Below are 25,108 nucleotides of genomic sequence, written 5' to 3'. Positions count from 1 at the left end.
CTGGCGATGCCGTCTGCTTCCTTGTTGGTTGCACGGGGCACGTGCTGCAACTCCAGGCCTAGAAATTGCTTCTCCATCTTGCGCACCTCCGTGAGGTACGCTTCCATGTGCTCTTCCTTCGGCTCGTATACCTTGTTGGAGAAGTTGACGAGGAGCTGTGAGTCGCCCCTGATAGTGAGACGCTTCACCCCTAGCGCCACCGTAGCCTTCAGGCCGGCTATGAGGCCCTCGTATTCTGCAATGTTGTTGGAGACCTTCTCGCCCTACTGGAAGCAGAGCTGCACGGCGTAGTAGAGCTTGTCCTGAGTGGGCGAGATGAGTACTGCTCCAGCCCCCACGCCCTGGCGCGCGAAGGCACCATCGAAATACATGACCCAGCCGTCGGGCGCCTCGCTTCCCAGCGAGAGGGACCGGTCTTCGCCTTCTTCGAGCGCCGGGGCGTCTGTCCATTCTGCCACAAAATCAGCGAGCGCGGCCCCCTTGATGACCCTGGTAGTACTGAACTCCAGCTAGAATGCTTGCAACTCGATGTTCCATTCAGCGACTCTTCCGGCAGAGTTGGGGCTCCTGAGCACTCTCTCCAATGGGTAAGCTAAGACGACCTTGATGGGGTGGCCCTGGAAGCATTGCCGCAGCTTTCGCGAGGCCACTAAGAGCGCGAGTAGGAGCTTCTGAGGCATGGGGTACCGTGCTCTTGCGTCCCGCAACACCGTACTGATGAAGTATACCGGGTGCTCGACGAGGGTAGGCGTGCTGATGAGGTTTGCGTCTTATGGAAGTTGGGGTGCCTCCTAAGGGGGTAGATCCCTCGATGCTTGGTCACTTGTCGAAGTCTTTGCGAGTTTGGGGGCGTCGTCCTGCCGAGCCTGATCCTCTCCGCTGCTGATGCGGCCCTTGTGGCGCCCTTCTGGTCTTGCGTCGTCTCTGCTGGAGGCATGGCACGGCGCGGTGCGCCATTTGGCTTGATGTTCTTCCCAAACCGCCACCAGGGCCGCGCTGGCTGAGCACTAGGGGCTCGCGAGGTCGCGGTGCCACCATCACTGGAGGGCTGGTCAGGTATCTCTTGAGGTCTTGAAAAGCTTGGTCGGCCTCCGGGGTCCACTCGAATGGGCCCTTCTTTTTCATCAGCTTAAAGAAGGGTAGGGCGCGCTCTCCCAGCTTGGAGATGAAGCGCCCCCAACGCAGTCACCCGACCAGCCAACTTATGCATTTCCTTGAGGGTCTGTAGTGGACTCATGTCTTCAATGGCCTTCACCTTCTCTGGGTTGGCCTCGACCCCCCTGTGGGACACCAGGAAACCCAGCAGCTTGCCGGAAGGGACGCCAAACACACATTTCTCCGGATTGAGCCGAAGTCCACCTAGCGAAGGCTTTCAAAGGTCTCCTCTAGGTCTTGGATCAAGGTCCCCGCCTCCTGGGACTTCACCATGTTGTCGTCGACGTAGGCTTCGGCGTTTCTCCCGAGCTTCTGCCCTAAGGTGATGTGCATGAGTCATTGGAAGGTTGCGCCCGCGTTGCGCAGCCCGAACGGCATGCAGGTGTAGCAGTACACCCCACACGAGGTCAGGAAGGCCGCCTTCTCCACATCTTCTACCGCCATCTTGATCTGGTGATATCCTAAGAACGCATTGAGGAAACATAGCAAGTCACACTTGATGGTGGAGTCGACAATCTGGCCGATGCATGGAAGCGGGATCGGATCTTGGGGGCAGGCCTTGTTGAGGATGGTGAAGTCAACACACATCCGCTCCTTCCCGCCTTTCTTGGGGACGACGACGGGGTTCGCCAGCCACTCGGGGTAACGAACCTCGCGAATGACACCCGCAGCCTCTAACTTGCGGGTTTCTTGGACGATGAAAGCTTGCTTATCCGTGGACTGCCGCCTTGCCTTCTGCTTCACAGGGCGTACGTTTGGGCACACCTTCAGGTGGTGCTCTATTACCTCTCTTGGGACCCCTACCAGCTGATCGGGCTCCCAGGAGAACACGCCCTTGTTTGCACGCAAAAACTTCACCAGCGCCTCCTCCTGAGCAGGCTCGAGGTTGGCGCCTATGGTAGAGGTTGCCCCGAAGGACCCGTCCTCCTCGACCAACACTTGCTTGGTTTCTGCCTTGGCCTGAGTGAAGAACTGCTTCTTCTTGGTTGGTACAGCTCCCTTAGCCTTGGAGGTATCCGCGTCTGTGGGTCGTGCTGTCGCGACGGCCTTGAGGGCAGGCTTGAGCATCGCCAGGGCCTCCTTGGCGTCCCCCTTGATGGTGAGGACACCCTGGCTCCCTGGCATCTTCATGAGATTGTAAGCAGGATGGGTTGCTGCCATGAACTGGGCCAGAGTTGGGTACCTGAGGATGGTGTTGTATGGGAGGCCAATGCGGGCGATGTCGAAGTCGATGAGCCCGGTGCGGTAGTTGTCGCGCGTGCCGAAGGTCACGGGGAGGCAGATCTGCCCCAGGGAGCGGGCGGGGCCTCCGCCAACTCCTGAAAAGGGCTTGCTAGGGCGGAGCCGCTCGAACGGTATGTGCAGGAGGCTGAAGTCCTCGACGGAGGGCACATTGAGGTCGGCGCCGCCGTCAACGAGCGTCTTGGTGATGGATACGTGGCAGATGGTGGGCGCGCACAGCATCATGAGCGCACCCGAACCGACGGTGGAGGCGGGATGGTCCTCCGAGTCGAAGGTGAGGTTGGCCTCAGGCGCGGCCCAGCTGGGCGGAGCCCTCGGGCACTTGGAAGCGATGCCGATCTGGCGAAGGTACGGCTTGATTTGTCGATCTGAGGGTAGTTCTTGTCAACCGCCGAGAAGAGCTGCGACGATGGGGGCCGCTGGTTCCCCGAAGCGAGTGACGAAGAGGCTGCGCAGCTCCTCCCAGGTGGCGACAGAAGACTCCGGCAAGTGGAGGATCCAGGCGTGCGGCGCGCCCACAAGGACCATTGGGAACTAGTTGGCAAAGATCTTGTTGTCGCCCTCGGCTTCCAGGACGGCCTCCTCGTATGCTAGTAGGAAAGCCGACGGGTCCGCCACACCGTCGTAGCACGGCGGCATCTCTGGCTTGAACTTGGGTGGCCGCTGCACCTGTCGCAAGGCGGGGGCAAGGGCTCGGAGCCCCGAGCTCCACCGTGGGTGCCGGTAGATCCAGCTGAAGGGGCGTCCACCATGGGGAGCGGGCGTGGAGATGGAGCGCGAGCCAACGAAAGGAAAACTCCGGCGCACCCCTACCTGGCGCGCCAAATGTCGGATCACGGGTTCTGGCAAAACCCTTAAGGTTCGAACACTTGGGTGCGCGCGAAGATCCCCCCCCCCCTCCTATCAATCTGCGTCCTAACTTAGCCTAGATCTCATGAACTAACTCAACGAACTCGCAACACAAAGGACACAAGATTTATACTGGTTTGGGCCACCGTTGTGGTGTAATACCCTACTCTAGTGTGGTAGTGGTGGATTGCCTCTTGGGCTGAGGACGAACAGTACAAGGGGAAGAACAGCCTCCTAAGGTTGAGGTGTTCTTGTGCTTGATGAACTAGTGTGGTTGGGGATGACCTTAAATGATCCGTCCCTGCCTATGGTGGTGGCTAGAGCTATTTATAGAGGCCCTGGTCATCTCCCCAAATATTGAGCGGCAAGGGAGCCAACAACGGCCAATTTGAAAGGGCACAGCTAGTACAAGCTATACTGACAAAAGCAGTCTTCGCCTGCCAAAGGCTCTGGTGGTGATGTCGTCCTGGGCTCCATGGTGACCTCCGTCTTGCCGTCCTTCTGGTCTTGGTCTCGTTGCACCAATATGGAAACCTTCACTTGATGCCTCGGTACTCCGCGCCTGCGCTTGCCCCCTTAGCACCAAAGAGGAAACAAGGACGATGCGAACGCTGGCGCCCACCTGGCGCCCACCTGGTATCGATCGTCATGGCTTATGTCACGAGAACCTCACGAGTTTGCCCGGCCTTGAACTCTCCGCCCCTCACGAGCCAGCCTAGTGGGGCCGCTCCAGAGGAGGTCTTGTGTCGTCCGCCTCGTGAGGCTTGGTCCCTCGCGAGGGTCTTGATTCCTGGTTGATGAAGATGGGTCGTACACGCCTGCCAGCAAAGCCACGCCATGGGCCGCAGGCAGGCAAGTCTGGGGACCCCTGTTCCCAAAACACCGACAGTGACAAATCCTAATCTCGATCTATGCCAACTGAACAAACACCATCGAAGACACCTGTAGAGCATCTTTATAGTCACCCAGTTATGTTGTGACGTTTGATAGCACACTAAGTGTTCCTCCGGTATTCAGGAGTTGCATGATCTCATAGACATAGGGACATGTATAAGTTATGGAGAAAGCAATAGCAACAAACTAAACGATCATCATGCTAAGCTAACGGATGGGTCAAGTCAATCACATCATTCTCTAATGATGTGATCCTGTTAATCAAATGACAACTCATGTCTATGGTCAGGAAACATAACCATCATTGATTCAACGAGCTAGTCAAGTAGAGGCATACTAGTGACGCTCTGTTTGTCTATGTATTCAAGTTTCCGGTTAATACAATTCTAGCATGAATAATAAACATTTATCATGATATAAGGAAATATAAATAACAACTTTATTGTGCCTCTATGGCATATTTCCTTCAGTCTCCCACTTGCACTAGAGTCAATAATCTAGATTACATTGTAATGATTCTAACACCCATGGAGTCTTGGTGTTGATCATGTTTTGCTCGTGAGAGAGGCTTAGTCGACGGGTTTGCAACATTCAGATCCGTATGTATCTTGCAAATCTCTATGTCTCCCTCCTTGACTTGATCGCGGATGGAATTGATGCGTCTCTTGATGTGCTTGGTTCTCTTGTGAAATCTGGATTCCTTTGCCAAGGAAATTGCACCAGTATTGTCACAAAAGATTTTCACTGGACCCGATGCACTAGGTATTACACCTAGATCGGATGAACTCCTTCACCCAGACTCCTTCATTTGCTGCTTCCGAAGCAGCTATGTACTCTGCTTCACACGTAGATCCCGCCACAACGCTCTGCTTGGAACTGCACCAACTAATAGCTCCACCATTTAATAAAAATACGTATCCGGTTTGTGACTTAGAGTCATCTGGATCAGTGTCAAAGCTTGCATCGACATAACCGTTTACGACGAGCTCTTTGTCACCTTCATAAATGAGAAACATATCCTTAGTCATTTTCAGGTATTTCAGGATGTTCCTGACCACTGTCCAGTGATCCGCTCCTGGATTACTTTGGTACCTCCCTGCTAAACTAATAGCAAGGCACACATCAGGTCTGGTACACAGCATTGCATACATGATATAACCTATGGTTGAAGCATAGGGAATGACTTTCATTTTCTCTCTATCTTCTGTAGTGGTCGGACATTGAGTCTGACTCAACTTTACACCTTGTAACACAGGCAAGAACCCTTTCTTTCTTGATCCATTTTGAACTTCTTCAAAACTTTATCAAGGTATGTGCTTTGTGAAAGTCCAATTAAGCATCTTGATCTATCTCTATAGATCTTGATGCCCAATATATAGGCAGCTTCACCGAGGTCTTTCATTGAAAAATTCTTATTCAAGTATCCTTTTATGCTATTCAGAAATTCAGTATCATTTCCGATCAACAATATGTCATCTACATATAATATCAGAAATGCTACAGAGCTCCCACTCACTTTCTTGTAAATACAGGCTTCTCCAAAAGTCTGTATAAAACCATATGCTTTCATCACATTATCAAAGTATATATTCCAACTCCGAGAGGCTTGCACCAGTCCATAAATGGATCGCTGGAGCTTGCACACTTTGTTAGCACCTTTTGGATCAACAAAACCTTCTGGTTGCATCATATACAACTCTTCTTTAAGATATCCATTAAGGAATGCAGTTTTGACATCCATTTGCCAAATTTCATAATCATAAAATGCGGCAATTGCTAACATGATTCGGACGGACGTAAGCATCGCTACGGGTGAGAAGGTCTCATCGTAGTCAACTCCTTGCACTTGTCGAAAACCTTTTGCAACAAGTCAAGCTTTGTAGACAGTAACATTACCATCAGCGTCAGTCTTCTTCTTGAAGATCCATTTATTATATATGGCCTGCAGATCATCGGGCAAGTCAACCAAAGTCCACACTTTGTTCTCATACATGGATCCCATCTCAGATTTCATGGCCTCAAGCCATTTTGCGGAATCTGGGCTCATCATTGCTTCCTCATAGTTCGTAGGTTCGTCATGGTCAAGTAACATGACCTCCAGAACAGGATTACCGTACCACTCTGGTGCAGATCTTACTCTGGTTGACTTATGAGGTTCAGTAGTAACATGATCAGAAGTTTCATGATCATCATCATTAGCTTCCTCACTTACTAGTGTAGGAATCACTGGAACTAATTTCAGTGATGAACTACTTTCCAATAAGGGAGCAGGTACAATTACCTCATCAAGTTCTACTTTCTCCCACTCACTTCTTTCGAGAGAAACTCCTCTAGAAATGATCCATTCTTAGCAACGAATATCTTGCCTTCGGATCTGTGATAGAAGGTGTACCCAACAGTCTCCTTTGGGTTTCCCGTGAAGACACATTTCTCCAATTTGGGTTTGAGCTTATCAGGTTGAAGCTTTTTCACATAAGCATCGCGGCCCCAAACTTTAAGAAACGACAACTTGGGTTTCTTGCTAAACCACAGTTCATAAGGTGTCGTCTCAACGGATTTATATGGTGCCCTATTTAACGTGAATGTAGCCGTCTCTAAAGCATAACCCCAAAACAATAGTGGTAAATCAGTAAGAGACATCATAAATCGCACCATATCTAGTAAAGTACGATTACGACGTTCCGACACACCATTACGCTATGGTGTTCCGGGTGGCGTGAGTTGCGAAACTATTCCTCGTTGTTTCAAATGAAGACCAAACTCATAACTCAAATATTCTCCTCCACAATCAGATCATAGAAACTTTATTTTCTTGTTACGATGATTTTCCACTTCACTCTGAAATTCTTTGAACTTTTCAAATGTTTCAGACTTATGTTTCTTTAAGTAGATATACCCATATCTGCTCAAATCATTTGTGAAGGTGAGAAAATAACGATATCCGCCACGAGCTTCAATGTTCATTGGACCACATACATCAGTATGTATGATTTCCAATAACTCTGTTGCTCGCTCCATTGTTCTGGAGAACGGAGTTTTAGTCATCTTGCCCATGAGGCATGGTTCGCAAGTACCAAGTGATTCATAATCAAGTGATTCCAGAAGTCCATCAGAATGGAGTTTCTTCATGTGCTTTACACCAATATGACCCAAACGGCAGTGCCACAAGTAAGTTGCGCTATCATTATCAACTCTGCATCTTTTGGCTTCAATACTATGAACATGTGTGTCACTACTATCAAGATTTAGTAAAAATAGACCACTCATCAAGGGTGCATGACCATAAAAGATATTACTCATATAAAAAGAACAACCATTATTCTCTGATTTAAATGAATAACCGTCTCGCATCAAACAAGATCCAGATATAATGTTCATGCTCAATGCTGGCACCAAATAAAAATTATTTACGTCTAAAACTAATCCTGAAGGTAGATGTAGAGGTAGGGTGCCGACGGCGATCACATCGACTTTGGAACCATTTCCCACGCGCATCGTCACCTCGTCCTTAGCCAATATTCGCTTAATCCATAGCCCCTATTTCGAGTTGCAAATATTAGCAACAGAACCAGTATGAAATACCTAGGCACTACTGCGAGCATTAGTAAGGTACACATCAATAAAATGTATATCAAATATACCTTTCACTTTGCCATCCTTCTTCTCCGCCAAATTCTTGGGGCAGTTTCGCGTCCAGTGATCAGTCCCTTTGCAATAGAAGCACCCAGTTTCAGGCTTAGGTCCAGACTTGGGTTTCTTCACTTGAGCGGCAACTGGCTTGCTGTTCTTCTTGAAGTTCCCCTTCTTCCCTTTACCCTTTTTCTTGAAACTAGTGGTCTTTTTGACCGTCAACACTTGATGCTCCTTCTTGATTTCTACCTCCGCAGCCTTTAGCATTGCGAAGAGCTCGGGAATAGTCTTATCCATCCCTTGCATATTATAGTTCATCACGAAGCTCTTGTAGTTTGGTGGTAGTGATTGAAGAACTCTGTCAATGACACTATAATTAGGAAGTTTAACTCCCAGCTGAGTCAAGTGGTTGTGGTACCCAGACATTCTGAGTATATGTTCACTGACAGAACTATTCTCCTCCATTTTGCAGTTGTAGAACTTATTGGAGACTTCATATCTCTCAATTCGAGCATTTGCTTGAAATATTAACTTCAACTCCTGGAATATCTCATATGCTCCATGACGTTCAAAACGTCGTTGAAGTCCCGGTTCTAAGCCGTAAAGCATGGCACACTGAACTATCAAGTAGTCATCAACTTTGCTCTGCCATGTGTTCATAACATATGGTGTTGCTCCTGCAGCGGGTTTGTCACCTAGCGGTGCTTCCAGGACGTAATTCTTCTATGCAGCAATGAGGATAATTCTCGAGTTACGGTCCCAGCCCGTGTAATTGCTACCACCATCTTTCAACTTAGCTTTCTCTAGGAACGCATTAAAATTCAACGGAACAACAACACGGGTCATCTATCTACAACAACATGGACACGCAAAATACTATCAGGTACTAAGTTCATGATAAATTAAAGTTCAATTAATCAAATTACTTAAGAACTCCCACTTAGATAGATATCTCTCTAATCATCTAAGTGATCACGTGATCCATATCAACTAAACCATGTTCGATCATCACGTGAGATGGAGTAGTTTTCAATGGTGAACATCACTATGTTGATCATATCTACTATATGATTCACGCTCGACCTTTCGATCTCAGTGTTCCAAGGCCATATCTGCATATGCTAGGCTCGTCAAGTTTAACCTGAGTATTCTGCGTGTGCAAAACTGGCTTGCACCCGTTGTATGTGAACGTAGAGCTTATCACACCCGATCATCATGTGGTGTCTCGGCACGACGAACTGTAGCAATGGTGCATACTCAGGGAGAACACTTACACCTTGAAATTTAGTGAGAGATCATCTTATAATGCTACCACCGAACTAAGCGAAATAAGATGCATAAAGGATAAACATCACACACAATCAATATAAGTGATATGATATGGCCATCAATGATACGTCTCTGTCGTATCTATAATTTTTTATTGTTCCATGCCAATATTATACAACTTTCATATACTTTTGGCAACTTTTTATACTATTTTTGGGACTAACATATTGATCCAGTGCCCAGTGCCAGTTCCTGTTTGTTGCATGTTTTTTGTTTCGCCGAAAATCCATATCAAACGGAGTCCAAACGGGATAAAAACTGACGGAGATTTTTTGTGGAATATATGTGATTTTTGGGATGAAGAATCAACGCGAGACGATGCCCGAGGGGGCCACGATGCAGGGGGGGCGCGCCCCAGGGGGTCAGGTGCGTCCTGGGCCCTTGTGGCCACCCCATAAGGCGGTTGGTGCCCTTCTTTTGCCACAAGAAAGCTAATATCCGGATAGAGATCGTGTCCAAAATTCAGCCCAATCGGAGTTACGGATCTCCAGGAATTTAAGAAACGGTGAAAGGGCAGAATCTGCCAATGCAAAAACAGAGAGAGACAGAGAGACAGATCCAATCTCGGAGGGGCTCTCACCCCTCCCATGCCATGGAGGCCATGGACCAGAGGGGAAACCCTTCTCCCATCTAGGGAGAAGGTCTAGGAAGAAGAAGAAGAAGAAGAAGAAGAAGGGGGCTCTCTCCCCCTCGCTTCCGGTGGCACCGGAGTGCCACCGGGGCCATCATCGTCACCACAATCTTCACCAACAACTTCACCGCCGTCATCACCAACTCTTCCCCCCTCTATGCAGCGGTGTAACTCCTCTTTTACCTGCTGTAATCTCTACTTAAACATGGTGCTCAACACTATATATTATTTCCCAATGATGTATGGCTATCCTATGATGTTTGAGTAGACCCGTTTTGTCCTATGGGTTAATTGATGATCGTGATTGGTTTGAGTTGCATGTTTTATTATTGGTGCTATCCTATGGTGCTCTCCGTTTTGCGCAAGCGTGAGGGATCCCCACTGTAGGGTTTGCAATATGTTCATGATTTGCTTATGGTGGGTGGCGTGAGTGGTAGAAACACAGACCCGAGTAAGTAGGTTGTTTGCGTATGGGAATAAAGAGGACTTGATGCCTTATAATGCTATGGTTGGGTTTTACCTTAATGATCTTTAGTAGTTGCGGATGCTTGCTATAGTTCCAATCATAAGTGCATATGATCCAAGAAGAGAAAGTATGTTAGCTTATGCCTCTCCCTCAAATAAAATTGCAATAATGATTACCGGTTTAGTTATCGATTGCCTAGGGACAAATAACTTTCTCGTGACAAAAAAGCTCTCTACTAAAACTAACTTAGTTGTGTCTTCATCTAAACAGCCCCTACTTTTTATTCACGTGCTCTTTATTATCTTGCAAACCTATCCAACAACACCTACAAAGTACTTCTAGTTTCATACTTGTTCTAGGTAAAGCGAACATTAAGCGTGCGTAGAGTTGTATCGGTGGTCGATAGAACTTGAGGGAATATTTGTTCTACCTTTAGATCCTCATTGGGTTTGACACTCTTACTTATCGAAAGAGGCTACAATTGACCCCCTATACTTCTGGGTTATCAAGACCTTTTTCTGGTGCCGTTGCCGGGGAGTTATAGCGTGGGGTGAATATTCTCGTGTGTGTGCTTGTTTGCTTTATCACTAAGTAGTTTCTATTTTGTGCTCTTGTTTTCTATCTTTAGTTATGGGTAGGAAATGCAAAATACCAAAAAAATTAGTTGTACCTATTACACCAATGGTTGAAGAACCACTCAAAATCTATCACACTCCTGAAGCTTTTTTCTTGGATCATCTTCGATCCCTATGTGCTCGGGCTGAAACCCCAACTATCTTAGTTGAGGGCAAATCTTTAGATGAGCATGCTTGTTATGTGCGACACCGCTTATCTCAAAAAGGGAAACTAGTGGGATCAAATTTATATGTTGCATTGGTATGCTCGGGAACTATGCTTGAGATATGACTATACTTGTTGCTCTAGGATGAAGGCTCCACCCCTTCTCTTTTCATGCAAATTTAATGATGATAAAACCTTGGCTTCTTATGCTAATGGTATATATGATTGCTATGATGTGGAACAAATAGCATAATTTGTTTCTTTTATGGGTGCTTATGAAATTGAATCTTTGTTTAAAGAGTGTGAAAATCTTGATAATGCTGTTTACAGACCTGAAAATTTTGCTATACTTAAATATTGCCATGAGAATTATGAATTCAATTCCGATATTGATGATTTTATTGAGAGAGTCTCCGCTGTCCAAGAAGAGACTAATATTTTACAGGAGTCTATGGAAGAAGGAATTGATGAAATTGTGGGCTCATTGGATGAAAAAGATGATGATGAGAGCGAAGAACAAAAGGAGGAAGAGTGGATTAGCTACCTGTGCCCACCTTCTAATGAGAGTAACTCTTCAACTCATACATTGTTTAATTTCCCTTCGTGCTTACCGGAGGATGAATGCTATGATGATTGTTATGATCCCGTTGATTCTTTTGAAATATCCCTTTTTGATGATGCTTGCTATGCTTGTGGCCAAGATGCCAATATGAATTATGCTTATGGAGATGAACTTGCTATAGTTCCTTATGTTAAACATGAAATTGTTGCTATTGCACCCATGCATGATAGTCCTATTATCTTTTTGAATTCTCCCGACTACACTATATCAGAGAAGTTTGCACTTGTCAAGGATTATATTGATGGGTTGCCTTTTACCGTTGCACATGATGATTTTGATGAATATAATATGCATGTGCTTGCTGCTCCTACTTGCAATTATTATGAGAGAGGAACTATATCTCCACCTCTCTATGTTTCCAACATGATAAAATTGCAAGAAACCGTTTATACTATGCATTGGCCTTTACTTTGTGTGCATGAATTGTTCTTGTACGACATGCCGATGCATAGGAAGAGACTTAGACTTTTTCATTACATGATATATGTTACTTTGTGCTCACCACTAAATTACAAATCATTGTTAACTAAAATTGGCTTTGATATACCTTGGGATCCGGGTGGATCCATTACTTGAGCACTATATGCCTAGCTTAATGGCTTTAAAGAAAGCGCTGCCAGGGAGACAACCCAGAAGTTTTAGAGAGTCATTTATTTCTGTTGAGTGCTTTCATATAGTTTAAAAACAAAAAAATAAAGATGGGAACCCAAAACTTTTCAAAAAGGAAAGTGAAAGTGAGAGAGACAAGCATTGTTGAAGTGGGGGAGCTCCTTGAACTTTGTTCATGGTCACGGAAAATTTGTGAATCTTGATTACAGAAACTTTTCAACAAAAATAATTATCCCCTTGAACAATTCCATTGTATTATAAAAATAATGTGCCAAGGTTTGCCTTTAGGATGTTTACATTGCTTGTTGGTTTGTGCGGTGCAGAACAGAAACTTTGGCTGTAGTGCGAGATTTTACATTTTTTACTGGAACTTCAAACGGTTCAGAAACTTTTTGCAATGTCTTTCTATACAAATTTTTTATTTTTCCTAATTTTTGCAGAATTTTTGGAGTAGCAGAGGTATGGTGAATTTTCAGATTACTACAGACTGTCCTGTTTAAGACAGATTCTGTTTTTGATGCATAATTTGCTTGTTTTAATGAAACTATCGATTTCTATCAGTGGATTAAGCCATGGAAAAGTTATATTACAGTAGCTACAGTGCAAAAAAATATGAATTGGTTTGCAACAGTATTAGAGTAGTGATTTGCTTTATTATACTAACGGATCTTACCGAGTTTTCTGTTGAGTTTTGTGTGGATGAAGTGTTCGAAGATCGAGGAGGTCTCGATGTGAGGAGAAGGAGGAGAGGCAAGAGCTCAAGCTTGGGGATTCCCAAGGCACCCCAAGTAAATATTCAAGGAGACTCAAGCGTCTAAGCTTGGGGATGCCCCGGAAGGCATCCCATCTTTCTTCAACAAGTATCGGTATGTTTTCGGATTCGTTTCGTTCATGCGATATGTGCAAATCTTGGAGCGTCTTTTGCATTTAGTTTTCACTTTTATTTTATGCACCATGATGGTATGAGATAGTATTTGGTTGATTTATAGAATTCTCATTGCACTTCACTTATATCTTTTGAGTATGGCTTTATAGAATGCTTCATGTGCTTCACTTATATCATTTGAAGTTTGGATTGTCTGTTTCTCTTCACATAGAAAACCGCCATTTATAGAATGCTCTTTTGCTTCACTTATATTTGTTAGAGCATGGGCATATCTTTTGTAGAAAGGATTAAACTCTCTTTCTTCACTTATATCTATTTAGAAAGATGACAGGAATTGGTCATTCACATGGTTACTCATAAAATCCTACATAAAACTTGTAGATCACTGAATATGATATGTTTGATTCCTTGCAATAGTTTTGCGATACAAAGGTGGTGATATTAGAGTCGTGCTAGTTGAGTAATTGTGAAATTGAGAAATACTTGTGTTGAGGTTTGCAAGTCCCGTAGCATGCACGTATGGTAAACGTTGTGTGACAAATTTGAAGCATGAGGTGTTCTTTGATTGCTTTCCTTATGAGTGGCGGTCAGGGACGAGCGATGGTCTTTTCCGACCAATCTATCCCCCTAGGGGCATGCGTAGTAGTACTTTGCTTCAAGGGCTAATAAACTTTTGCAATAAGTACATGATTTCTTTATGACTAATGTGAGTCGATGGATTATACGCACTCTCACCCTTCCATCATTGCTAGCCTCTTCTGTACCGTGCATTGCCCTTTCTCACCTCGAGAGTTGGTGCAAACTTCGCCGGTGCATCTAAACCCCATGATACGATACGCTCTATCACACATAAACCTCCTTATATCTTCCTCGAAACAACCACCATACCTACCTATCATGGCATTTTCATAGCCATTCCGAGATATATTGCCATGCAACTTCCATCATCATCATATACATGACTTGAGCATTTATTGTCATATTGCTTTGCATGATCGTAAGATAGCTAGCATGATGTTTTCATGGCTTGTCCGTTTTTTATGTCATTGCTACATTAGATCATTGCACATCCCGGTACACCGCCACAGGCATTCATATATAGTTATACTTTGTTCTAGACATCGAGTTGTAATATTGAGTTGTAAGTAAATAAAAGTGTGATGATCATCATTATTAGAGCATTGCCCCAGTGAGGAAAGGATGATGGAGACTCTGATTCCCCCATAAGTCGGGATGAGACTCCAGACTTAAAAAAAAGACCAAAGAAGCCCAAATAAAAAAGAGGCCAAAGAAGCCCACCAAAAAAACAAAAAAAAGAGAGGAAAATAGAGAAGGGGCAATGTTACTATCCTTTTACCACACTTGTGCTTCAGAGTAGCACCATGTTCTTCATATAGGGAGTCTCTTCAGTTATCACTTTTATATACTAGTGGGAATTTTCATTATAGAACTTGGCTTGTATATTCCGATGATGGGCTTCCTCAAATGCCCAAGGTCTTCATGGGCAAGCAAGTTGGATGCACACCCACTTAGTTTCCAGTTTGAACTTTCATACACTTATAGCTCTTAGTGTATCCGTTGCATGGCAATCCCTACTCCTCACATTAACATCAATTGATGGGCATCTCCATAGCCCGTTGATTAGCCGCGTCGATGTGAGACTTTCTCCTTTTTGTCTTCTCCACACAACCTCCACCATCATATTCTATTCCACCTATAGTGCTATGTCCATGGCTTGCGCTCATGTATTGTGCGAGGGTTGAAAAGGCTGAAGCGCATTAAAAAGTATGAACCAATTGCTCGGCTTGTCATCGGGGTTGTGCATGATGGGAGCATTTTGTGTGACAGAAATGAAGCATGGCCAAACTATATGATTTTCTAGGGATGAGCTTTCTTTGGCTATGTTATTTTGAGAGGACATAATTGCTTGGTTAGTATGCTTGAAGTATTATTGTCTTAATGTCAAATGATAGACTATTGCTTTGAATCACTCGTGTCTTAATATTCATGACATGATTAGATTACATGATCAAGATTATGATAGGTAGCATTCCACATCAAAAATTATCTTTTTTATCATTTACCTACTCGAGGACGAGCAGGAATTAAGCTTGGGGATGCTGATACGTCTCCTTCGCATCTATAATTTTTGATTGTTCCATGCCAATATTATACAACTTTCATATACTTTTGGCAACTTTTTATACTATTTTTGGGACTAACATATTGATCCAGTGCCCAGTGCCAGTTCCTGTTTGTTGCATGTTTTTTGTTTCGCAGAAAATCCATATCAAACGGACCAAACGGGATAAAAACTAATGGAGATTTTTTGGAATATATGTGATTTTTGGGAAGAAGAATCAACGCGAGACGATGCCCGAGGGGGCCACGAGGCAGGGGGCGCGCCCTAGGGGGTCAGGCGCTCCCTGGGCCCTCGTGACCACCCCGTAAGGCGGTTGGTGCCCTTCTTTCGCTGCAAGAAAGCTAATATCCGAATAGAGATCGTGTCCAAAATTCAGCCCAATCGGAGTTACGGATCTCCGGGAATGTAAGAAACGGTGAAAGGGCATAATCAGCCAACGCAGAAATAGAGAGAGACAGAGAGACAGATCCAATCTCGGAGGGGCTCTCGCCCCTCCCATGCCATGGAGGCCATGGACCAGAGGGGAAACCCTTCTCCCATCTAGGGAGAAGGTCAAGGAGGAGGAGGAGGAGGAGGAGGAAGAAGAAGAAGAAGAAGAAGACGAAGAAAGAAGAAGAAGAAGGGGGGCTCTGTCCCCCTCGCTTCCGGTGACGCCGGGGTGCCACCGGTGCCATCATCGTCACCACAATCTTCATCAACAACTTCACCGTCGTCATCACCAACTCTTCCCCCCTCTATGCAGCGGTGTAACTCCTCGTTTACCCACTATAATATCTACTTAAACATGGTGCTCAACGCTATATATTATTTCCCAATGATGTATGCCTATCCTATGATGTTTGAGTAGACCCGTTTTGTCCTATGGGTTAATTGATGATCGTGATTGGTTTGAGTTGCATGTTTTATTGTTGGTGCTGTCCTATGGTGCTCTCCGTGTCACGCAAGCGTGAGGGATCCCCGCTGTAGCATTTGCAATATGTTCATGATTTGCTTATGGTGGGTGGCGTGAGTGATAGAAACACAGACCCGAGTAAGTAGGTTGTTTGCATATGGGAATAAAGAGGACTTGATGCCTTATAATGCTATGGTTGGGTTTTACCTTAATGATCTTTAGTAGTTGTGAATGCTTGCTAGAGTTCCAATCATAAGTGCATATGATCCAAGAAGAGAAAGTATGTTAGCTTATGCCTCTCCCTCAAATAAAATTGCAATAATGATTACCGGTTTAGTTATCGATTGCCTAGGGACAAATAACTTTCCCGTGACAAAAAGCTCTCTACTAAAACTAACTTAGTTGTGTCTTCATCTAAACAGCCCCTACTTTTTATTCATGTGCTCTTTATTTTCTTGCAAACCTATCCAACAACACCTACAAAGTACTTCTAGTTTCATACTTCTTCTAGGTAAAGCGAACGTTAAGCGTGCATAGAGTTGTATCCGTGGTCGATGGAACTTGAGGGAATATTTGTTCTACCTTTAGCTCCTCGTTGGGTTCGACACTCTTACTTATCGAAAGAGGCTACAATTGACCCCCTATACTTGTGGGTTATCAATCATCATCTTGTGCCTTTGATCTCCATCTCCAAAGCACCATCATGATCACCATCGTCACTGTCTTGACACCTTGATCTCCATCAAAGCATCGTTGTCGTCTCGCCAACTGTTGCTTCTACGACTATCGCTACTGCTTAGTGATAAAGTAAAACAATTACATGGCAATTGCATTTCATACAATAAAGCGACAACCATATGGCTCCTGCCAGTTGCCGATAACTCCGTTACAAAACATGATCATCTCATACAATAAAATTTAGCATCATGTCTTGACCATATCATATCACAACATGCCCTACAAAAACAAGTTAGACGTCCTCTACTTTGTTGTTGCAAGTTTTACGTGGCTGCTATGGGCTGATCAAAAACCGTTCTTACCTACGCATCAAAAACCACAAGGTGGTATAGCGATTGTTTTTTGATCTTCAGAAAGAACCCTGTTCATTGAATCCGATTCAACTAAAGCTGGAGAAACAGACACCCACTAGCCACCTGTGTGCGAAGCACGTCGGTAGAACCAGTCTCACGTAAGCATACGCGTAATGTCGGTCTGGACCGCTTCATCCAACAATACCGCTGAATCAAGAATCAACTAGTGACGGCAAGCAATATGTATATACCCACGCCCACAACTCCTTTGTGTTCTACTCGTGCATATAACATCTACGCATAGACCTGGCTCGGATGCCACTGTTGGGGAACGTAGTAATTTCAAGAAAAATCTACGCACATGCAAGATCTATCATGGTGATGCATAGCTACGAGAGGGAAGAGTGTTGTCCACGTACCCTCTTAGACCGTAAGCGGAAGCGTTATGACAACGCGGTTGATGTAGTCGTATGTCTTCACGATCCGACCGATCCTAGTACCGAAAGTATGGCACCTCTGTGATCTGCAGATGTTCATCTCGGTGACGTCCCACGAACTCTCGATCCAGCTAAGTGTCGAGGGAGAGCTTCTTCAGCACGACGACGTGATGACGGTGATGATGAAGCTACCGGCGCAGGGCTTCGCCTAAGCACTATGACGATATGACCGAGGTGGATTATGGTGGAGGGGGGCACCGCACACGGCTAAGACAATGATCAACTTGTGTGTCTATGGGGTGCCCCCTCCCCCGTATATAAAGGAGTGGAGGAGGGGGGAGGGCCGGCCCTCTATGGCGCGCCCTAGGGGAGTCCTACTCCCACCGGGAATAGGATTCCCCCCTTCCAAGTAGTAGGAGTAGGAGAGAAGGAAGGGGAGGAGAGGGGAAAGGGAAGGGGGCGGGCCCCACCCAATTCGGATTGGCTAGGGGGGCGTGCCTCCCACCTTTCCCCTTCCTCTCCTCTATTCCACTAAGGCCCAATAAGGCCCATATACTCCTCGGGGGGTTCCGGTAACCTCCCGGTACTCCGGAAAATGCCCGAACTCATCCGGAACCATTCTGATGTCCAAACATAGGCTTCCAATATATCGATCTTTACGTCTCGGCCATTTCGAGACTCCTTGTCATGTCCGTGATTGTATCCGGGACTCCGAACTACCTTCGGTACATCAAAACACATAAACTCATAATACCGATCGTCACCGAACGTTAAGCGTGCGGGCCCTACGGGTTCGAGAACTATGTAGACATGACTGAGACTCATCTCCGGTCAATAACCAATAGCGAAACCGGATGCTCATATTGGTTCCTACATATTCTACGAAGATCTTCATCGGTCAAACCGCACAACAACATACGTTGTTCCCTTTGTCATCGGTATGTTACTTGCCTGAGATTCGATCATCGGTATCTCAATACCTAGTTCAATCTCGTTACCGGCAAGTCTCTTTACTCATTCTGTAATGCATCATCCATCAACTAACTCATTAGTCACATTTCTTGTCAGGCTTATAGTGATGTGCATTACCGAGAGGGCCCAGAGATACCTCTCCGATACTCGAAGTGACAAATCCTAATCTCAATCTATGCTAACTCAATAAACACCATCGGAGACGCCTGTAGAGCATCTTTATAGTCACCCAGTTACGTTGTGACGTTTGATAGCACACTAAGTGTTCCTCCGGTATTCGGGAGTTGCATGATCTCATAGTCATAGGAACATGTATAAGTTATGGAGAAAGCAATAGCAGCAAACTAAACGATCATCGTGCTAAGCTAACGGATGGGTCAAGTCAATTACATCATTCTCTAATGATGTGATCCCGTTAATCAAATGATAACTCATGTCTATGGTCAGGAAACATAACCATCATTGATTCAACGAGCTAGTCAAGTACAGGCATACTAGTGACACTCTGTTTGTCTATGTATTCACACATGTACTAAGTTTCCGGTTAATACAATTCTAGCATGAATAATAAACATTTATCATGACATAAGGAAATATAAATAACAACTTTATTATTGCCTCTAGGGCATATTTCCTTCACTTACATGCTTGTCCCCATGATATCTTTGCTTGTGCTCGATTGATATGCTTACATGCCATGTCGCAATCCTTTCTCACACCATATGCTATGCTTGATGACTACACTTGTTGGGTGAATCACCTCTTGAATGCTTGGTTTTGCACTAACGCTAACCACATTTGTTTTTCCAAGTGTTTGTTGTCCTTACTCCTTTTGAAGGAATCTCTAGACGGTGCGACATGGAGAGTGCCCATTTTGATTTTCAAGATGACGAGTACTTGGTGAATGTCCACTTCTACACGGCGAGGCCATCTCTTTCCCATGTTGATTTGGTTTTCGATCCGAGGTCGAATCTTTCCCAAGGGGGGGGGGGATGATGCGGAGCATCCTACGGACATTACCATGTCATCCACATGGGAGAAGATCCCTAGTGGATTCAAGACCCCATCTAGGGAAGATCCTTCAAGGATTCGAGACCTCCATCATGGAGATGAACTAGTTCCTTTGTATCCCCCCTTTGTTGGATTTGGACCTTTGTATCCCTCTTTGTGTGTTTTGTTCTAGCACATGTGTGATTGGATCAAGTCAATTTGAGTGTTTCCTCTCATCCCCCCCCCCCCGTGTTTTCCCTTGTGTGTTCATCATGTTCTTCGCGGGATCTGCTCCAATCGTGAAAGATTAGCCCCTAGGGTTCCACCCTACATCACGGTGCTTACTTGCTGCTTGGGAGTCTTCACCAATAAGTTCTGCAGGTTCCGTGACTAACTCTTCTGGCACTGAGAAACCACCTTCTACTCATTCAGGTACATCCCCATGGATTCTTAATACTGGAGCATCTTTTCATACGACTTATGATCTTCCACTTTGACCACCGTTCGACCCATCGAGTCTCCTGTTCATGTTCTTATGGATGATGGCACTACCCTTCCTGTAGCTAGTCAAGGCACTCTTATCACTTCTTTATGTCATGTTCCCTATGTCACTCATGTTCCTCGACTTACCATGCAGCTCATATCTGGTGGTCAGATTGTTGACTCTAGTTGTAGAGTCATTCTCGACTTTGATTCGTGTTCTGTCCAGGATCATCGCACGAGCGCTCTACTTGGTGCTGGCCCTCGACGCTTTGATGGTCTTTGGGAGCTTGACTGGCTTCGTCTTCCCTCCGTTGCCACCGCCGTCAGCCTCACAACACCTGTTGCTGCATCTACCAGCCCTTTTCAGTAGTGGCATCATTGTCTTGGCCACTTATGTGGTTCTTATCTCTCATCCTTGGTTCATCGTGGTGTTCTAGGGTCTGCCTCTGGTAACGCTTCGTTGGATTCTCTAGGTTATAGGCTTGGTAAGCAGATTCGGTTACCCTATCCTCAAAGTGAGTCAGTGTTCGAGCGCCCTTTTGATCTCGTCCACTCTGATGTTTGGGGTCCATCTCCCTTTTCTTCGAAAGGGGTCAACGTTACTATATTATCTTTATAGACAATTTTTCTCGGTACACTTGGATCTATCTCATGTCTTCTCATAGTGAGGTCTTATCCATATACCAAAAAATTGCTGCCATGGTTCGTACCCAGTTTTCCACTCCTATTCATGTTTTCCATGCACATTCAATTGATGAGTATATCTCCCATGCACTATGAGGATTCCTTGCTGAGCAGGGTACTCTTACTCAGTTCTCATGTTCTAGTGCTCATGATCAGAATGGTGTAGCTGAGCGCAAGCATCGTCACCTTCTTGAGACGGCGCGTGCGATGATGATTGTCGCCTCTCTCCCGCCTCACTTCTGGGATAAGGTTGTTACCACTTCCACCTAATCTCATCAACATTTAGCCATCTACTACTCTATAGGATGGTATTCCTCTTGAGTGACTTTTGGGTTGTTCTCCTAATTATTCGGTGCTTCATTTGTTTGGTTGCATTTGATATGTTTTGCTTGACCCTCGTGAACGCACCAAACAGACCGCTTAGTCTGTTGAGTGTGTCTTTCTCGGATACAGTGATGAGCATAAGGCCTATCGGTGTTGGGATCTTGTCGGTCACCGGATGCGTATTTCCCAAGATGTGACATTTGATGAGTCTTGTCCTTTCTACCCACGTCCATCCTCCTCAGCCTTTTCTACAGAGGACATCTCTTTTCTTACGTTTCCGAATACACCTCCCTTCGAGCCCAATATTCCTACTCCTCATCCCGTTGTTGCAGATCCGGCACTGTCCTCCCTACGGTTTCTTCTCCTACCTCATCGCATGACTCTTCACCTTCATCTTCGATACCTTCCCCTTTGTAGCGACCAGACCTCAGACAGTATGATCTCTATGCTCCGGTGTCATCCGTGGATCAGTAATGCTGACACCACACAGTACTTGGAGGATTTATAACAGAGTAGCAATCACACACTTATTACACCGAGTGTCTCATAAGAGAACTTATTACAATAAGTATGACTTAAGGCCATCTAATAACGATAACAGCGGAAGGCTTGGAAGATAAGTGAGTCCATCAACCCCAACGGTATCACTGAGTATAGAACCACGACCTAAAAACTCCTTAATCGTCGTCTGAAAAGTCTGCAACATTAACGTTGCAGCCCGAAAACGGGTCAGCACATGGAATATGCTGGCAAGGTAACACATAGAGAGTAATGGAATGAAATAGCTATACTATATGCATATTTGGCTGGTGGAAAGCTCTATGGTTAAAGTTTTGCGTAAAGACATTTTTTCCCTACTTCAAAGGAATAAAATTTAATTACTATCATGGTGGTTGTTAAACATTGAGAATGGTTGACAGCATTCTCAATCCCAATTAAGCATCATCATTAAACATAACCCAACAAAATTAATTTAGAGTAACATGTTGAGATTCACATGAAAATCCAAGTACTAGATACTCAAGATGTCCATAACCGGGGACACGGCTAACCATGATTAGTTTATTACACTCCGCAGAGGTTTGCGCACTTTTCCCCACAAGACTCGATCGCCTCCGTTTGGTTTCTCACACTACATGGTGTTTGAGAAGACGGATGACCGAGACATAGTCTTTCAGAAGCGCTAGCACCTTACGATGGGTAGACTGTACCACCTACATCCCCTACATCTGCTAGTCTACCACTGTAAGAGTTCGCACGACTTAGTCAACTATGCTAGAGCCCATAATAGCTTGTGGCTGAACACGGAAGTTTCTAGTATGAATAGTCTCATGATCCCTTTGAGCCTGGGTGACGGTCCAAAAGAAAACAGGCAAGTCCTGGAATACCCAGGTGCCTCAATCCACCCAGATGTGTGTTTAAGTTGCCACCTTAGATAAACCATTAATTAACAATCTCACATCTGTCATGGATTTCACTCACCCAATCCACGTCTACTAGCATAGCATGGCATAATAAGCAAACATAGAAGTAACTCCCAAAGGTTTGATAATAAACAGATAATAGGTACTACCTCATCTACTTCTCATCCCACAATTTAATTAGATCCTAATCATGCAATGTGTGAGGATTGATCTAATGCAATAAAACTAGGTAGTAGAAAAGGTATGATCAAAGTGTTACTTGCCTTGCTGATGATCCGCGAAACCTAACGATTCGAAGTAACAGGCGGCGCACTCCGGGTACTCTATCGCAGACAAACAAACAAGCATACAATAAGTACTCATCTAATGCACAGGTAAAACTCAAATAAGAGATCTAACCAGAAGGTTCAACTTAAGAACTACGGTTGGCAAAAAGAATCAAATCGAACGAAGCAATGAAAGTCAAACGGAGAAAGAAACAACTTCGTTCTAGTAATCTGGATCTAGGGCAAATTTTACAGTAACAAAAACTTGTTTAAGTTGGTTAAACGGATAGAGGGTTTCGAGACGAAACTCTAGGCGCTTGAATCGCCTGATTCCGATAAACGAGCGAAAAGTTAAACTAAAACGAAAATCGGATCAGGAATCGCGATCAAAAAAATCGCGGATTTAATCCGAGAAAAAGAAAAACGACGAACGCCGAAAAAATAATTCCTCTTTTTTCGGCACGGAAAACGAGGCGCGACGAACCTCGGGCGGCGGGATCATCGGCGGCGGCGGCTCCGGCGGTGCGCGCGGATCGAGGCGGGGCTGATGGGCTGGGGCGGCTCGGGGCGGCGCTATTTAAAGGCTGCCCCCGGGCGGTGTCCCGCTCGGGTACGGCCCGAAGTCGGTTCGTTTTTTTTTAATTATTCCGCTCGGAAGAAAAATAAAAAAGAAATACTAAACGGACTCCAAAAATTCCAAAATAAATTTTCACGGGCTTCTAAAATCAAGCCGCACAAGGTGAACATTTATTTGGGCCCTAAATGCAATTTTGAAAAACGCACATTTTTCCTAAATTCAAATAAAACACCGAAAAACTCCGAAATAAAATTTTATTTGATTTTTTTATTAAATCCTCAATATTTCTTTATTTTGGAAAAGTCATTTTATTCCTCTCTCATATTTTTGTAATAGAAATAATTGATGATAAAATAAATAAAATCAAATGATCCCATTCTCAAAATTTAAGAGAACTCAAATATGAAAATAACGAAATCCCCAACTCTCTCCGTGGGTCATTGAGTTGCGTAGAATTTCTAGGATCAATCAAAATGCAAAGTAAAATATGATATGCATGATGATCTTATGTATAACATTCCAAATTGAAAATTTGGGATGTTACACCCTTCCCCACCCTCATCACTGATACATTCCTCGTCTCCACCTCCAGTGATTCCGCCTCTTCCCTCCTTTCCTTTCGATTATACTCGTCATCCGCGTGTTATGGATGAGTCTATTGATGTGCCCTCTACTTCGGGTGTGTTATCTTCCTCCTCTCAGCCGACTTATGGTCTTCATTCTCGGCCTTGTCCGCCCCCTGACCGACATTCTCCTTCTCGCTATGGTCTTTTGACCGTTCTTGAGCCGACTTCTTATCGATATGTTGGTGTTCATCCTAATGACAGTTTGTGATGGCAGAGGAGATTGCTACCCTTGAGCGCACCGGCACGTAGGATGTGGTTTCTCTTCCTCCCCATGTTCGTCCAATCACTTGTAAGTGGGTCTATAAGATTAAGACTTGCTCTGATGGTTCTCTTGAGCGTTATAAAGCTCGGCTTGTGGCTCGTGGCTTTCAGCAGGAGCATGGTTGTGATTACGATGAGACTTTTGCTCATGTGGCCCATATGACCACTGTCCGCACACTTCTCTCCATGGCCTCTGTGCGCCACTGGTCCATGTCTCAGCTTGATGTTAAGCATGTCTTTCTTAATGGTGAGTTGCCTGAGGAAGTTTATATGTAGCCACCACCTGGGCATTCAGTTCCTGATGGCATGGTTTGTCGTCTTTGCCGCTCTCTATATGGCCTTAAGCAAGCCCACCGCGTTCCGTTTGAGCGTTCTGCCTCGGTGGTCACTGCAGCTGGTTTTTCTCCCAGTGCTCATGATCCAGCGTTGTTTGTCCACCTTTCTACTCATGGCCGCACTCTTCTTCTTTTATATGTTGATGACATGATCATCACTGGCAACGATCTTGAGTACATTGCCTTTGTCAAGGCCCGTCTCAGTGAGCAGTTTTCTATGTCTGATCATGGTCCTCTTCGTTAGTTTCTTGGGATTGAGATTTCCTCCACCTCTGATGGCTTTTTTATTTCCCAAGAAAACTATACCCATGATCTTCTTGCTTGTGTGGCTCTTAGTGATGAGCGCACTGTTGAGATTCCTATGGAGCTTAATGTTCACCTTCGTCCTTCTGATGGCCAGCCCTTGTCAGATCCAACTCGTTATCGTCATCTTGTTGGGAGTCTTGTCTATCTCGTTGTTACTCGTTTGGATATCTCCTATCTTGTCCATATCCTAAGGCAGTTTGTTTCTTCTCCCACTTCGGCTCACTATAGTCTCCTTCTTCGTGTTATATGATATCTTCGCAGTAT

The sequence above is a fragment of the Triticum urartu genome, chromosome 4A (genome assembly GCF_056163025.1).
Source record: "Triticum urartu cultivar PI428250 chromosome 4A, HENAU_Tu73, whole genome shotgun sequence".
Lineage (NCBI taxonomy): Eukaryota > Viridiplantae > Streptophyta > Magnoliopsida > Poales > Poaceae > Triticum > Triticum urartu.
This window is presented reverse-complemented; position numbering follows the sequence as displayed.